Consider the following 15,439-nt stretch of genomic DNA (forward strand, 5'->3'; position numbering starts at 1 on the left):
CATACTTATCTTAAAATCCCAATAACACAGTTTTATAATTATTGTCTTACACAACGGTCTTTTAATTCAGTTGAACTAATATAAGAGAAAAAACTACTTATAATCTTCTATATTTATTCCTGTAATTAAGTTTTACAGTGCTTTTCCTTCAAGTTACCATCTGGAATCATATCTTTTCAGCTTGAAGGACTTCCTTTAGTATTTCATGTAAAGCAGTATTTCATGTCTGTTAACAACAAATTCTCTGTGTTTGCTATTCTGAGAATGTCTTTACTTTGCCTGTATTTTTCAATAATAGCTCTGCTGGATATAGAATTCACTTAAATTATTTTTGAAAGGAAATTCACATAGATTACACAATTCAATGGCATTTAGTGTTTACAATGCTGTGCAACTGCCTTGTCTCTCTAATTTCAAAGTTTTCATTCCCCCAGAACACCCAGTCTTCATTAAGTAATCACTCCTAAGACCTACCACCCCATATCCTCCCACTCCCAGGACCTAGCCAACTACTATTCTATCACTATAGATTTCCTTACTCTATTTTTTTTAAGTGTTTATTTTTGAGATAGAGGCAGAGCATGAGCAGGGGAGGGGCAGAGAGAAAGGGAAACACAGAATCTGAAGCAGACTCCAGGCTCTGAGCTGTCAGCACAGAGCCTGATGCAGAGCTCAAACTCACGAACTGTGAGATCGTGACCTGAAGTCGGAAGCTTATCCAACTGAGCCACCAAGGTGCCCCCAGATTTCCCTATTCTAGATATTTCACATAAATGGAATCATTCAGTATGTGATCTTTTATATCTGGCTTATTTCATTTTTATAACATTTTTGATGTTTATCCATATAGTACTATATCTCAGTGATCCATTCCATTTTATGGCTGAGCAATATTCCATTGTATGGATATACCAAATGTTGCTTATTCATTCACCTGTCAATGCAGTTAGATTGTTTCAACCTTTTGGCCTTTGTTAATACTGCTGCTGTGAACATTATGTGTGCACAAGTACTTTTATGAATATTTGCTTTCATCTACTTTGGTATCTACCTAGGAGTTGAATTTCTAGATTGTAAAGGAACTGCCAAACTGTTTTTCACAGTAACTGCACCAATTTTCATTGCCACCGACAAGGTAAAAAGTTTTAAATTTCTCCACATCAGGGGCACCTGGCTGGCTAGTCAGTGAGAGCATGCAACTCTTGATCTCGAGGTCATGAGTTCGAGTCCGTTGGGCAGAGTTTACTTAAAAAAAAAACAACAAATTTCTCCACATTCTAGCCAATACTTATTTTCCTATTTTTTTCTACTTTTAATTATACCCATCCTAGTGGATAGAACGTGGTATTTTGTTATGGTTTTGCTTTGCCTGCCCCTAATGACAAATGATGTTGAGCAAATTTTCATGTGTTTGTTGGCCCATTGTATATCTCTTTGAGGAAATGTCTACTCAAGTCCTTGAGTAAAACTGGGTTGTTTTGTTTTAACTGATTTGTAAGTTTTTTTTTAATACTCTGGATATAAGACCCTTATCAGATATATGATTTACAAATAATTTCTCCCATTCTTTAGGTTGTTTTCTTCATTTTCTTGATTTGTGAATCTACAATTCTTAATTGGAAAATTTTACTTTCTACACTTTAATGGTTATCCAAGTGCTTTCTGGCTTCTGTTGTTTCTGGTGAAAAAGTCAGCTGTCAATCATATTGCTGTTCCCTTATATATCATGAAGTCTTTGTGTCTTGCTTTCCATATTTTTTCTTTGTATTTGGATTTAAACAGTTCAATAAGAACGTACCCAGGTGTAGACCGCTTTGTGTTAATCCTACTCACTCATATTTTTGTATGCATAGATATATGGTTTTCATCAAATTTGGAAAATTTCAGCTATTATTTCTTCAAATATTTTTTTCTCTTTCTCCCACCTCGATCTGAGACTTTACTGTATGTATTGTTGGCACAGCTGATGTCTCACAGATTTGAGTTCTGCTCATTTTGTTTCATTCTTTTCTTCAAATTGGATAATTTCTATTGTTCTTTCTTCAAGTTCATGGATTCTCTCTCTCTCTGTGTGACCTCCAATTTGATTTTTTGAGTTCCTCCTTTGGTAACCTTTTCAGTTGTTCTACTTTTCAACTTCAGAATTTCCATTTGATTCTTTTTTTTTTTAATATAATTTATATCTCTTTATTGACATTCTCTATTTAAGCCACTGTCATCATATTCCTCTTAAATTATTTAAATCTGATTTCCTTTAGTCATTAAACGTGTTTATATCAGCTGCTTTCAAAGTGGTAATTCATCTTTTACCTGCATATGATAAAGGATGGTAAGAAATACACTAAAGAGGGAACTGTAGAGCTTGCAAAAAAAAAAAAAAATCAGTAGAAGAAATATAGCGGGCCTAGAACTTGGCACACTGGAAAATAAAACTATTCTTTATCTGTCTCTCAAGCCCTAAGATTCTCAAAATAAGAACTACCCACAGGATAAATATCAGATCAAAGATGGGACTACAAGCTCCTTTTAAAAACCTCAGAAAATTTTATAAAAATATTATTTTTTTTTTACCTTATTTGAGAGAGGCTGGGACAGTGCGAGTGGGGGAGGGGCAGAGAGAGAGAGAGAGAGAGAGAGACAGACAGAATCCCAAGCAGGGTCCATGCTGCCAGTGCAGAGCCCAATGCAGGGCTCGAACTCACAAAACCATGAGATCATGACCTGAGCTGAAACCAAGACACTTAACCGACTGAGCCACCCAGGTGCCCCAAACTTCAGAAAATCTTAAAGCCGTGACTACTTGACTCTCTCAACTAGACAAAAAGTCCTCTAAGAAGCTTAAGGGAATTAAGCTACAACAGCCTGACACAACCAAAGTAGAGAAAGGCCTGTCTTAAAAAATGAGTTCTAATGTTGTAGCTTTGGGGGACATAGTAGAACACAAATCAGATTCATAGAAAATCCTAGAAATTAAAATTTTTTTTTTAATATTTATTTATTTTTGAAGGAAGGAGAGACAGAGCGTGAGAGGGGGAGGAGCAGAGAAAGAGGCAGACACAGAATCTGAAGCAGGCTCCAGGCTTTGAGCTGTCAGCACAGAGCCTGAGGCAGGGCTCGAGCCCACAAACCGTGAGATCATGACCTGAGCTGAAGTTGGGTTCTCAACTGACTGAGCCACCCAGGCGACCCTGAAAATCCTACAAATTTTAAAGGAAGATGTACCAGCTGGATTAAAAGGGACAGAGACTATTCAAAATGAAAAGAGGCCTGTGGGATTCCAATTTTCTATAGGAAGGAAGTATGCTGAGAAAGCTATTCAGCTTCATAAGACATTTCTTATGTAGAAGGAGAGACTTCTTAGAAAGCAGCATTAAGAGTCCAGAATGTGGTACCAAGAACCACAGAGAACAATGGATTAGGGAACCATTCTCATGAAGTTCCCTAGTCACATTTCCCAGTCAAGGCACATTTCCTGCTCTTGGAGTAGATGACCCTGACAATATGTGCCCAGCTAGATTTCAGAACTGATATGAACCAACAACTGCTATGTGCCATGTGCTATGTGTTATCTCCCCCTTTTTAGGGGAATGTCTATAGCCACTATTCTATTCCTGTGACAACAGTGTATATTGTGTATATGGGGCAGATAAATTTTCTTTTTAGTTCCTAGGTCTCTGGATCAAGAGGAACTGCACATGAGGACTGGGAGGGGATATTTTGCACGTGATATACTGGAGCCAGAGGGAGACCATAGTAGAAACTCATAATAACAGCTTTCAATAAATCTTATTTCCTTGTGGCAATGCCCTTTTGCAATGGGATTTTACTGCACCTCCCTTCAAAAGGTACAGTCTGTTTTCCCACTCTCTGTATCTGAGTTGACATGGTGACCTGATCTAACCAAAACAATGTGATGGAAGTAACACTGTTACTTCCAAAGCTAAGCCTTAAAAGACACTGAAGCTTTACCTTCTTGAAACATTCATGCCACCATGTAAGAAAATGTCCAGGCTTTCTGAATGATGACAGACCATGTGGAAAAGAGTACCAGCTGACAGTGATACCCAGGTGTCAGACTGTTAAGAAGCTATCTTAGACGACTCAAGTCCCAGTCAAGTCACTAGATAACTGCAGCTTCATGAATGACTTTTCCAGTGACCAACACAAGTCCTGCCAGGCGTAATTAAATGTTTTAAGCCACTAAGTTTTAGTGGTTGTTAACACCAAAAACGATTAAAAACAGGCTCTATGTTTATTTTTTTTTTAATTTATTTTTTTTTTTTTACGTTAATTTATTTTTGAGACAGAGAGAGACAGAGCATGAACGGGGGAGGGTCAGAGAGAGGGAGACACAGAATCGGAAACAGGCTCCAGGCTCTGAGCTGTCAGCACAGAGCCCGACGCGGGGCTCGAACTCACGGACCGCGAGATCGTGACCTGAGCCGAAGTCGGCCACTTAACTGACTGAGCCACCCAGGCGCTCCATAGGCTCTATGTTTAAAGCTTATGACTCTTGAACTTGAGTAAAACTTGAGACATAAAAGGGTAGTCCAACATGGGTCAAATATTTTGGTTGGAGGAAAATTTCAGTAAGAGAGTAAGAATGAAATTTCAGGGGGCACCTGGGTGGCTCAATCAGTTAAGTGTCCGACTCTTGATCTTGGCTCAGGTCATGATCTCACCATTTGTGAGATCGAGCCCCACACTGGGCTCTACACTGGCATGCAGAACGTGCTTGGGATTCTCTCTCTCCCTCTCTCTCTCCCTCTGTCCCTACCCTGCACACGTGTGCTCTGTCTCTCTCAAAATTAATAAATAAACTTGAAAAAATAAATAGAAAACAAGGGTCTTTCATGTTTAAAATAAAAAAAGAATAAAATTTTAGGATGCCCGGTTGGCTCAGTCAGTAGAGCATGTGACTCTTAATCTCAGGGTCATGAGTTTGAGCCTTATGTTGGGTGTAGAGATTACTTAAAAATAATTAATTAAAATAAAATAATAAAGAGCTCTTCCTCTCCTTAAAATAATTTTCCGGGGCGCCTAAGTGGCTCAGCCGGTTAAGTGTCTGACTTCAGCTCAGGTCATGATCTTGTGATTTGTGACTTTGAGCCCCACATCAGGCTCTGTGCTGATAGCTCAGAGCCTGGAGCCTGGTTCAGATTCTCTCTCTCTCTCTCTCTCTCTCTCTCTCTCTCTCTCTCTCTCTCCACCCCTCCCCCACTCATGCTCTGTCTCTCTCTCTCTCTCTCTCTCTCTCAAAAATAGATTTTTAAAAATTTTAAAAATACAGGCACCTGGGTGGCTCAGTTGGTTGGGTGTCCAACTGTGGCTCAGGTCATGATCTCGCGGTTCGCGAGTTCCAGCCCCAGGTGGGGCTCTGTGCTGACAGCTTGGAGCCTGGAGCCTGCTTCAGATTCTGTGTCTCCCTCTCTTTCTGCCCCTCTCCTGCTCGTACTCTCTCTTTCTTAAAAATAAACATTAAAGATTTTTATTAAAAAATAAAATAAAATAATTTTCATAAAGAAACCAAGAGTTAAAGCTACATAAGCTTTTTACTATTTTTTTCCTATAAGTAATTTTTACTGATTATGACATTCCTTCATTCAACTAACACCAGATGTTTTTCCGATTGGCTGATTTTCTTGCCAGAATCTAAGAGGAAAAACATTTTTGTATGGCTAAATAAACCTAAAACAAAGTTAAGTTTGTAATTCCTCTGCCTAACATCTTGTTCCTAGTAGAAATACAATTTCATTAAAAAAAAAAAAAACAAAAAAAAAAACTATGGCCAATACATTACCATCTCATGAGTAAATTTATCATAAGAAAAGAAATTCCTAGATTAAAAATGCCATGGAAGGGATACATGTAGAAAACAGACACATTACTTAATAGGTCAAACTTTCTGCTTTGGACACCTTTTAACATCTGACTCAACATTCTGAGCTTTCTTTCATCCTGACTTCTGTCCTGTTTACTAACCAAAATCTATATCCACTACCACTGCTCCAGTATTCATTGCTCTAAGTATAAAATAAGTATACACTTTCATTCTGTTTCCTGTTATTTCTTTCACTTACTCGGTTTTAACTATCCCCAGCAACATTCTAGAGCCCTGAGGATTCCGTGAACTTTTGATGGACTACTGGGTATGACTGGAGCTCATTTTGGGTGCTGCTAAATCCAGGAATCTTCCATGCCCTACTGAAAACTTCTTTCCAGGTCATGACGCGAAAGGAAAGAACGGAAAATTCAAAGCAGCAATATAATTACTTGTGCTTCTCTCTCCTCCTCCTTCACTTCCCTTAGCCCCACCCCATCTATATACACACTAGAGAACTAAGAGTAGATACAGCCAGGCAATAATGGGATTTGACTCAGGTTTAGCAAGTATTTAACCTCTAATCTCATATTCCAAAATGTCACAGGGGTTGGTAAATCAAGGGAAAGTAGAGTTTGATTTCCTCATGTACAAATTCTAGTCAATGTGCCAGAAATTGAAAACTGGCAGAAGCTGTGGAATTTTCCAAGACATATGTCAGATAGTAATTTTACAATTCACTGACAAACACACGTTCTAAATCATCTCACTGTTATGGAAATATTTCCAAAGCAATAGTATTTTAACATAGCCACGGTATATATTTGTGGTAAAAGCATTCCCCTGTTTTAGATAACATAGAAACAAATAAAGTACACAGCACCCTAGATATCCTAACTGCATGCCAGAAATTATATTTAAATTTAAAAAGAACCAAGAGAAACAATGTTAAATTAGAACAAAGATTTTTTAAAGAAGTGAAGAAATAACTTTGCGAGAAAGTCATTAAGGAAAAGGGATACCAAGTTAATAGACCAAGGAAATGTATTAGACTTCTTAGGCCATGATATGAGCTAGACAACGGTCCTATTATGAACAAGACAGCTAAACAAAGGATGAATGATATAGCTAGATTATCTGGCTGGTATTGATTAACTGATAAATATCTGAAAAGAGGTCTCTACAATATGCCATACAATTTCACTGAACTTTTTAAATTTTTTATTAAAAATATTTTTTTAATGTTTATTTATTTTTGAGAGAGAGAGAGAGAGAGAGAACAAGCGAGCAGGGGAGGGGCAGAGAGAGAGGAAGACACAGAATCTGAAGCAGGCTCCAGGTTCTGAGCTGTCAGCACAGAGCCTGATGCAGGGCTCAAACTCACAAACTGTGAGATCGTGACCAGAGCTGAAGTCGGATGCTAAACCAACTGAGCCACCCAGGTGCCCCCACTGAATTTTTATATAAAAAATCAACCAAGACAAATGGACTCTGGAAAAACAGCAAACTCTTCCCTATCTGTACATCCTATAGAATCTTCTAGGAGGTTCTTCTGGTATTTGTCTTTTTCTAAATATGCTTGATTTATCAAATTTAGATGTTATCTACTGACATCCTGCCACAGAATATAAGTATTTAGCTTCAACTTCTACCTCCCCCTCCATATTCACTGTAATTTTATCACAGTCTTTGTTTAAATGAAGAGTCAGTGTGACTATGATTATAGAGAGATACTAGTCCAAGTATTGCTAGGCCAAGTAGAACAAAGACAATGCAATGTACTTCTGTCTACAAATTAACGTCTACCTCATTTGTTTCTACTTTCTCTATATACAGATTTTTAATGTTTATTTATTTTGAGAGAGAGAGAGAACAAACATGAGCAGGGGAGGGGCAGAGAGAGAGCAAGACAGAATCCCAAGCAGATGCCATGCTGTCAGCGCAGAACCCAATGTGGGGCTCGATCCTTCGAACTGTGAGATCATGTATACCTCCGCTGAAATCAACAGTCGAGCTACCCAGGCATCCCTCTATATATTTTTAACTTTTCCTCAAAAGCTCCAACATTTGTCACATGTCTATCAATATTTTCCATAAGCTCAAACACATCAGATACTGTTTTTTCCTGCAGCTGTACCTTCCCCAAACCCTTTGCTCTTACTTCTTTTTTACTCTGTTGGGGAATTCTTCGGACTGGCTACAAAGTTGTCACCTTGGGCTCTTCCTTAGCTCTTCTCTTTGAATTCTGCTTCTTGAATCTGATTTCTTTTTCATTGTTATGTAATAAGGGCAACTTGTAAACAAAAAAAGCTCATGAGAACTGAAGTTTTGGGTGGCTCAGCTGGTTAAGTGTCCAACTCTTGATTTCAGCTTAGGTCATGATCTCACATTTCAGGAGTCTGAACAGTGTGAAGCCTGCTTGGGATTCTCTCTCCCCTTTCTCTCTGCCCCTCCCCCATGCATGCATGTTCTTGTTCTCTCAAAATAAATAAATAAATGTTAAAGATAAAGAACGGAAATTTTGGAGTCACTTGTATGTCTAAAAATATCTTTATTCTAGACTCACATTTGATTGATAATTTGGCTGGGAATAAAATTATAGGTAGGAAATCTTTCCCACCGAAGACATGAAGACACAGCTTGATGCATTTCTTTTTTTTTTTAATTTTTTTTTTTTTTTAACGTTTATTTATTTTTGAGACAGAGACAGAGCATGAACGGGGGAGGGTCAGAGAGAGAGGGAGACACAGAATCTGAAACAGGCTCCAGGCTCTGAGTGGTCAGCACAGAGCCCAACACGGGGCTTGAACTCACGGACCGCAAGATCATGACCTGAGCCGAAGTCGGACGCTTCACCGACTGAGCCACCCAGGCACCCCAGCATTTCTATCTTTCTATATTACTACTGGGATATGTAACGCCATTCTGATTGGTCCTTTGAATGTAACCTCTAGATACTCTTTCCAGAAGCTTTTAGTAAAGTCTCTCTATCCCCAGTTTACTGAAATTTCATAATCAAGTCTCTTGGTCTTTGTCTTTTTACTATTCTTTCAGCTTTTTCAATTTGCAAATCTATGACTTGGAAAATGCTTTGGATATTTTTTGGGTATCATTTCTTACTATTTTCTCTGTCCTCTCATATTTGTATTTCTATTAGTCTAATATTGAACCTCCTATCTTTAATTTTAAAAATTAGTTTTCTCCTATTTCCCTCATTTAATCTTTTTGTTCTAATTCCTAGGAAATTGCTTCAATTTTACCTACAATCCTTCCACTATTGTGGGTGGGGGCGATTAGAATACTTTTTATTTTTAAAGGTTATTTCTTGTTGAAAGATTTTCAAAATAACATCCTGTTCTTTTGAAGATGCAACATTCAATCATAGAGATTAAAACCCTTTTTGCTGTCCACCCTAGTTTTCTCCCCTTTGCTCTCTGCCTTGTCTCTTTTGTTTGGCCTCTCATTTTAGAGGTTTTCCTTAACAATCTGGTTATTCTTTGGCTGCACATTCCTATTAATGGCATTAAGAAGCTAAATGGAAGCTCATTGTGATTTCGAAGACCCACCAGTCTGTATGCAGATTTTCATTTAATTCCTTGGCTCCAAATCCCTATCCTCTTCATGCATCTGATGTTCCTGGGTCCAGAACCCTCAGCTTCCATTTTCTTGGAGAAAAAAATCCCCAGTTTCCTAGAGGGGGAAGAAGTAGTTTGCATGATTCAACCACTTCATATAAAACTTTAAAATATTACCTACTTTTTTTTTTTTTTTTTAACATTACCTACTTTTAATCTCAAGCCTCATCCTTGTCTTTTTGGAGACATTTTGCTACCAATGTTGAGTCTCTGGGGAGGTTGTGCTGGGTAAACTCGCTTGCTTGTCTCTGCAGAAAACCCGGGGTATAACTTCTTCCATTTGGCTAAATTACTTAACACTCTTCTATCCATTTTGTATCTTCTAAAAAATAGATAAAATTTCTCAACTGTGGTGGTTTCTTCTTCTTCCACTCATTTTTGTCCCTGGGGTCTTATGCCTCTTTTTATTCCTTTATTGTAATTTGAGTACTATTTGAAGAGGAAAAGAAATACATGTACTCAGTCAAACCACCACGTTTGATAAAAATTCTAGTTTTGGATGTCTAGCATAAAATCATTAAGCACACTTACTAAACTTGTGGAGACCAAAAAACCCATCAGGATAAATAAGACCTTAGAATTACGATTCAATATGATTTCTAAAGGGCAGTGTCAAGAGGAAATTAAATAGGGGTAAGTTAAAAAATCTTGCATTTAGATTAGGCAATTACCAGTTACATAAATACAAAACAGGAAACCTGGCTTCACAAAAAATTTAGTTTCGGTTTATTATGAGTCATTTATGTAACTTACTGTGAAAAATTTTAAAAGAAAGACTGTATCTTAGGACACTAATGGGAAGCATAAGGACTATATCAAGCTAGAAAACCACCCTACTCTTTATTTTGAATGGTTATCAATAACTCTAATGTCACATTTGAGAAAGGAAACTAATTATCATTTAGAAGATGGATCCCAGGATACTGAGAGGCTCTAAAACTAAGTCTTAGGGAAAATGGTAAAAATGAGATGAATACTCAAAATCTTGAATGGAAGAACATTTACAGTTGCTATCAAATATCTTGAAGAACTGTCCCTTGGAATCAAGTAGTTCTAGATTATTCCAGATAGCCAACCTAGAAGAATGAAGGCAATTTGTATTAAAACAAACAAAGCTTAAGTAAATTTACAAAGCTATGAGCTCTCTCCATTACTGGCCAGCCCGCCTTCCCAATTTCAAGGATGTGTCACAGAGTAGATTCTCTCATTGAGAAGGAGCTTGAACTAGAGGAAATTAAGTTCTGTACCACTAAAAGAACCAGTAGAATTAAAGAAACCAAGAGATGAGGAAGGTCATTATACAATGATAAAGGGGTCAATTCATTAACAGGATATAACAATTGTAAATTTTTAGGCACCTAAATATATAAAGCAAACAGTAACAGAACTAAAGGGAGCAATAAACAGCAATATTCCTACTCTCACCAACAGACAGAACTGCCAGGCAGGGAATCAATAAGGAAACAGAAGATCTGACAACACTATAGACCAAATCGATCTTAGAGACATATACAGAACATTCCATCTAACAGCAGAATACACATTCTTCTCAAGTGCATACAAAACATTACCCAGGACAGAACGTGTTAGAGCACAAAACAAATCTCAACAAATTGAATTAAGAAGGACGTTATATCAAGTATCTTCCTTGATCACAATTGTATTCTGATGTGTGTTTTCCAACACTATCAAGCAATTCTCCAATCCTAGTAAACACTAACTGGGTATCCTACAAATTTAACTCAATTCTGACACTATCAGGAGATAGCATCATATCCCACAGGTTAAGGGCTTAGTCCTATAAGACTCCCCACTTCAGATGCCAACTGCGGACCTAGATTGTTACCTGTGCTCCTGACCAACTGGCTATAAATTGGTGGTCCCCATGATCCCCTCTTTAGGCTCAATTAATTTGCTAGAAAGGCTCACAGAACCCAAAGAAACATTAACTTACATTTGCCAGTTTATTATAAAGGACACAGATGAACAGCCAGATGAAGAGGTATATAGGATGAGGTCCAAAGGGTCCCGAGCACATTAAGAACTGGGGTGTGCAACGCTCTCTAAACCTCATGAGTTTTGAGTTTTTATGGAAGCTTCATTACGTGGGCATGATTGATTACATCACTGGCCATCTGTGAGTGATTCAACTCCCAGTCCCTCTCTCCTCCTCATAGGTGGGGCTGGGAGAATAGATGGATGGGACTGAAAGTTCCAACCCTCTAGTCATGATTGGTTTCTTTGGCAACCAGCCTCCATCCTTAAAGGCTTACTAGAGGCTTTCCAAAAGTCACCTTATTAACATAAACTCAGGTGTGGTTGAAATGGGCTTGTTATGAATAACAACATGCCATTTCACCTTTATGGCTCTAAACTGAAGAAAAAAAATCAAATATTATAAAAAAAGATGTTTCCATTGCTCTTATCATTTAGGAAATTCCAAGGGCTTGGGGAGTTGTGAGCCAGGAATTGTGGGCAAAGATCACAACACTTATTCATTATAAAACATAATGTAACAAGAATGAAACTACAAATCAGTCACAGCAGGAAAACTGGAAATTTCACAAATGCATGCAAATTAAACAACATACTACTGAACAACCAATGGATCAAAGAAGAGATCAAAAAGGAAGTCAAAAAATATTTTGATACAAACAGAAATGGAAACACAACATAACAAAAGTACAGAACATAGTAAAAACAGTTCTAAGATGAAAGCTTATAATCGTAACTACCTATATTTAAAAAAAGGGGTGCCTGGGTGGCTCAGTTGGTTAAACGTCCAACTCTTGGTTTCAGCTCAGGTCATGATCTCACAGTTCGTGAGTTCAAGCCCCACATCGGGCTCTGTGCTGACAGTGTGGAACTTGCTTGGGATTCTCTCTTTCCCTCTCTCTCTGCCCCTCCCCAGCTTGCTCTCTCTCAAAAAAATAAACATCTCAAAAAAAAGATCTCAAATAAGCAAGCAAAGATTATACCTGAAGAAACCAGAAAAAGAAAAAACTAAGCCCAAAGTTAGTAGAGGGAAGTAATAAAGATTAGAGCAGAAATGCATGAAATAAAACAAACCAGTAAGGGTGTCTGGGTGGCTTAGTCAGTTAAGCATCCGACTCTTTTCAGCTCAGGTCATGATCTCAGTTTGTGAGTTCGAGCCGTGCATCGGATTAAGGATTCTGTCTCTCTCTCTGCCCCTCCCCTGCTTGCAAGCAACTTAAAAAAAAAAAAAAAAAAAAATAGAAAAGATAAACAAAACTAAGAGCTGGTTCTTTGAAAGGATAAACAAAACTGACAAACCTAGACTAACCACGGGGAAAAAAGAGGACTCAAATAAATAAAATTATAAATGAAAGAGGAAACATTACAAACGATACCAAAGGAATACAAAGGACCACAAGAGACCACTATGAACAATTATACCCTGACAAACTAGAATACCTAAAAGAAATGGATAAATTCCTAGAAACATGACAACCTACTGTTAAAGTAATTAAACAAGAAGGCCATTAGACTGAGGTGGCTCTAATGCCTTGGTATGGAAACCAAAACCTCTGTAGCCTCTGTATGCAAACCTGAAGCCAGAGTCAATGCACTGGAATCTGGGGAAAAAAAAAAAAAAAAATCAAACATAAGAACAATCTCAAATAAGGCAACCATTTAAGAGATAGCCAAATAATTTCTTTAATTTCCTTCTGCATCTTATCTATAAAAACCTTTCCCCTGGTCCTATGGGTGGAGCACACCTAAAACATCATCTGGGTTGGCACTGTGCGATTTGAAGCAATGTTTGCTCAAATAAATTATTCAAAATTTTAATGTGCGTCAGTTTATTTTTTTTAACACTTCCATGACTAAATCATGAAAAAGTAGAAAATCTGAACATACTAGTAACTACGAAGGAGACTGAATGAGTATCTAAAAACCTCCACCAAAATAAAAGCCCAAGACCAGATGATTTCCAGGAAGCATTTAAAGAAGAATCAATGCCAATCCTTTTCAAACTCTTCCCAACAAATTGAAGAAGAAAAAAGAATCACCCAAACCATCTCATGAAGTCAGTACTACCTGGTTATCAAAGCCAGAAAAGAAAACTATAGGCCAATATCCCTGATGAATCTAGATACAAAAATTCTCATCAAAATAATAGCAAACCGAGTTCAATAGCACATTAAAAGAATCATACACAATGATCAAGTGGGATTTATCCCTGGGATGCAATGATAGTTCAGCACACCATCAGTCAGTGTGAGATACCACACTAATATGCCACATTAATTAAAGATAAAAATATCAATCTCATGGGGCTCCTGGGTGGCTCAGTCAGTTGAGCATCCGACTTCGGCTCAGGTCACGATCTCACGGCTCATGAGTTCAAGCCCCGCATCGGGCTCTGTGCTGACAGCTCGGAGCCTAGAGCCTGCTTCATATTCTGGGTCTCCCTCTCTCTCTCTCTCTGCTCTCTCCTGCTCATGCTATCTCTCTCTGTCTCTCAAAAATAAATAAAATAAACATTAAAAAAATTAAAAAAAAATATCAATCTCAACAAATACAGAAAAAATATTTGATAAAATTTAACATCCTTTCATTATAAAAACTGTCGACAAATTGGATATAGAAGAAATATACTTCAACATAATAAAGGCCATATATGGCAAGCCCAGAGCTAACATCACACTCAACAGTGAACAACTGAAAGCTTTTCCTCTAAAATAAAAAACAAGGGGTGCCTGGGTGACTGTCAGTTAAGCGTCTGACTTTGGCTCAGGTTATCACCTCACAGTTTGTGGGTTCAAGTCCCACATCTGTTGTCAGCACAGAGCCTGCTTCGGATTCTCTATCCCCCTCCCCCCCATTTGTTCTCTCTTGAAATAAATAATACATAAAACTTTAAGAAATAATAAAATAAAAACAAGACAAGGGTGACCATTCTCATCACTCCTATTCAGCACAGTATTAGAAGTCCTAACCAGAGCAATTAAGCAAGAAAAAGAAATAAAAGGCATACAAATCAGAAGGAAGAAGTGTCTGCTTGCAGATGACATGATCCTATATATAGAAAATCTTAAAAATTCCACCACAAAACTATTAGAACTAAATAAATAAATTCACTGAAGTTGCAGGTTACAAAATCAATATACAAAAATCAACTGCATTTTTTAAATAAGTTCAGTTATTTGGAGAGAGAGAGAGCACACATGAGGATGAGTAGGGGAGGGGCAGAAAGAGAGGGAGAGACTTGGGGCTGGATCTCACAAACCATGAGATCATGACCCGAGCCAAAACCAAGAGTTGAATGCTTAACTGACTGAGTCACCCAGGTTCCTCAATTGCATTTCTATACACTAACAACAAACTACCTGAAAAATAAAGAAAACAACCCCATTTACAACATCAAAAATAATATTTAGCAATAAATTTAATCAAGGAGGTAAAAGATCTATCTGTACACTAAAAACTATAAGACATTGATGAAAAAAACTGAAGCCACAGATAGAAAGATGTCCCCTGTTCATGTATTGTAAGAATTAATCATATTAAAATGTCCATACTACCCAAAGTGTTCTATAGATTCAGTGCAATCCCTGTCAAAATTGCAATGGCATTCTCTCACAGAACTAGAAAAAAATAATCCTAAAATTCATATGGGACTATAAAAGACCCCAAACAGCCAAAGCAATCTTGAGAAAGAACAAAGCTGGAGTCATCACACTTCCTGATTTGAAACTGCATTACAAAGTTACAGTAATCAAAACAGCATGCTATTGGCATAAAAACAGACACATACACCAACAGAACAGATCAAGACCCCAGAAATAAACCCACGGATATATGGTCAACTAATATTTGAAAAGGGACCCAAAAATACTTGGGGAAAAGATAGTCTCTTCAATAAATGGTGCTGGGAAAACTGGATGTTCATATGCAGAAGAATGAAGCTGGACATGTATCTTACACCCGTGAGAAAAATTAACTCAAAATGGACTAA

At 37.6% G+C, this 15,439-nt stretch overlaps 1 protein-coding gene across 5 annotated transcripts in view; it reads right to left on the minus strand.

The window, feature by feature from the left end:
• The window catches only part of FBXL20 (F-box and leucine rich repeat protein 20), a 95,799-nt gene that overhangs the window by 51,611 nt on the left and 28,749 nt on the right, over positions 1–15,439 (minus strand). Inside the window, exons 1-3 of one of the 5 annotated variants that reach the window (XM_042967835.1) lie at positions 10,462–11,801; positions 9,607–9,778; positions 9,388–9,511 (exon numbers count right to left, since the gene is read on the minus strand). The exons of 2 other annotated variants lie outside the window; for them this stretch is intronic. The gene's annotated coding sequence lies outside the window, so the exon portion shown is untranslated. Of the gene's footprint in view, positions 1–9,387; positions 9,571–9,606; positions 9,779–10,461; positions 11,802–15,439 lie in introns of those variants that run through there. 2 more of the 5 variants (XM_042967834.1, XM_007085776.3) reach the window with 2 other exon arrangements.

Source organism: Panthera tigris, chromosome E1, assembly GCF_018350195.1.
Source record: "Panthera tigris isolate Pti1 chromosome E1, P.tigris_Pti1_mat1.1, whole genome shotgun sequence".
Taxonomy (NCBI): Eukaryota; Metazoa; Chordata; class Mammalia; order Carnivora; family Felidae; genus Panthera; species Panthera tigris.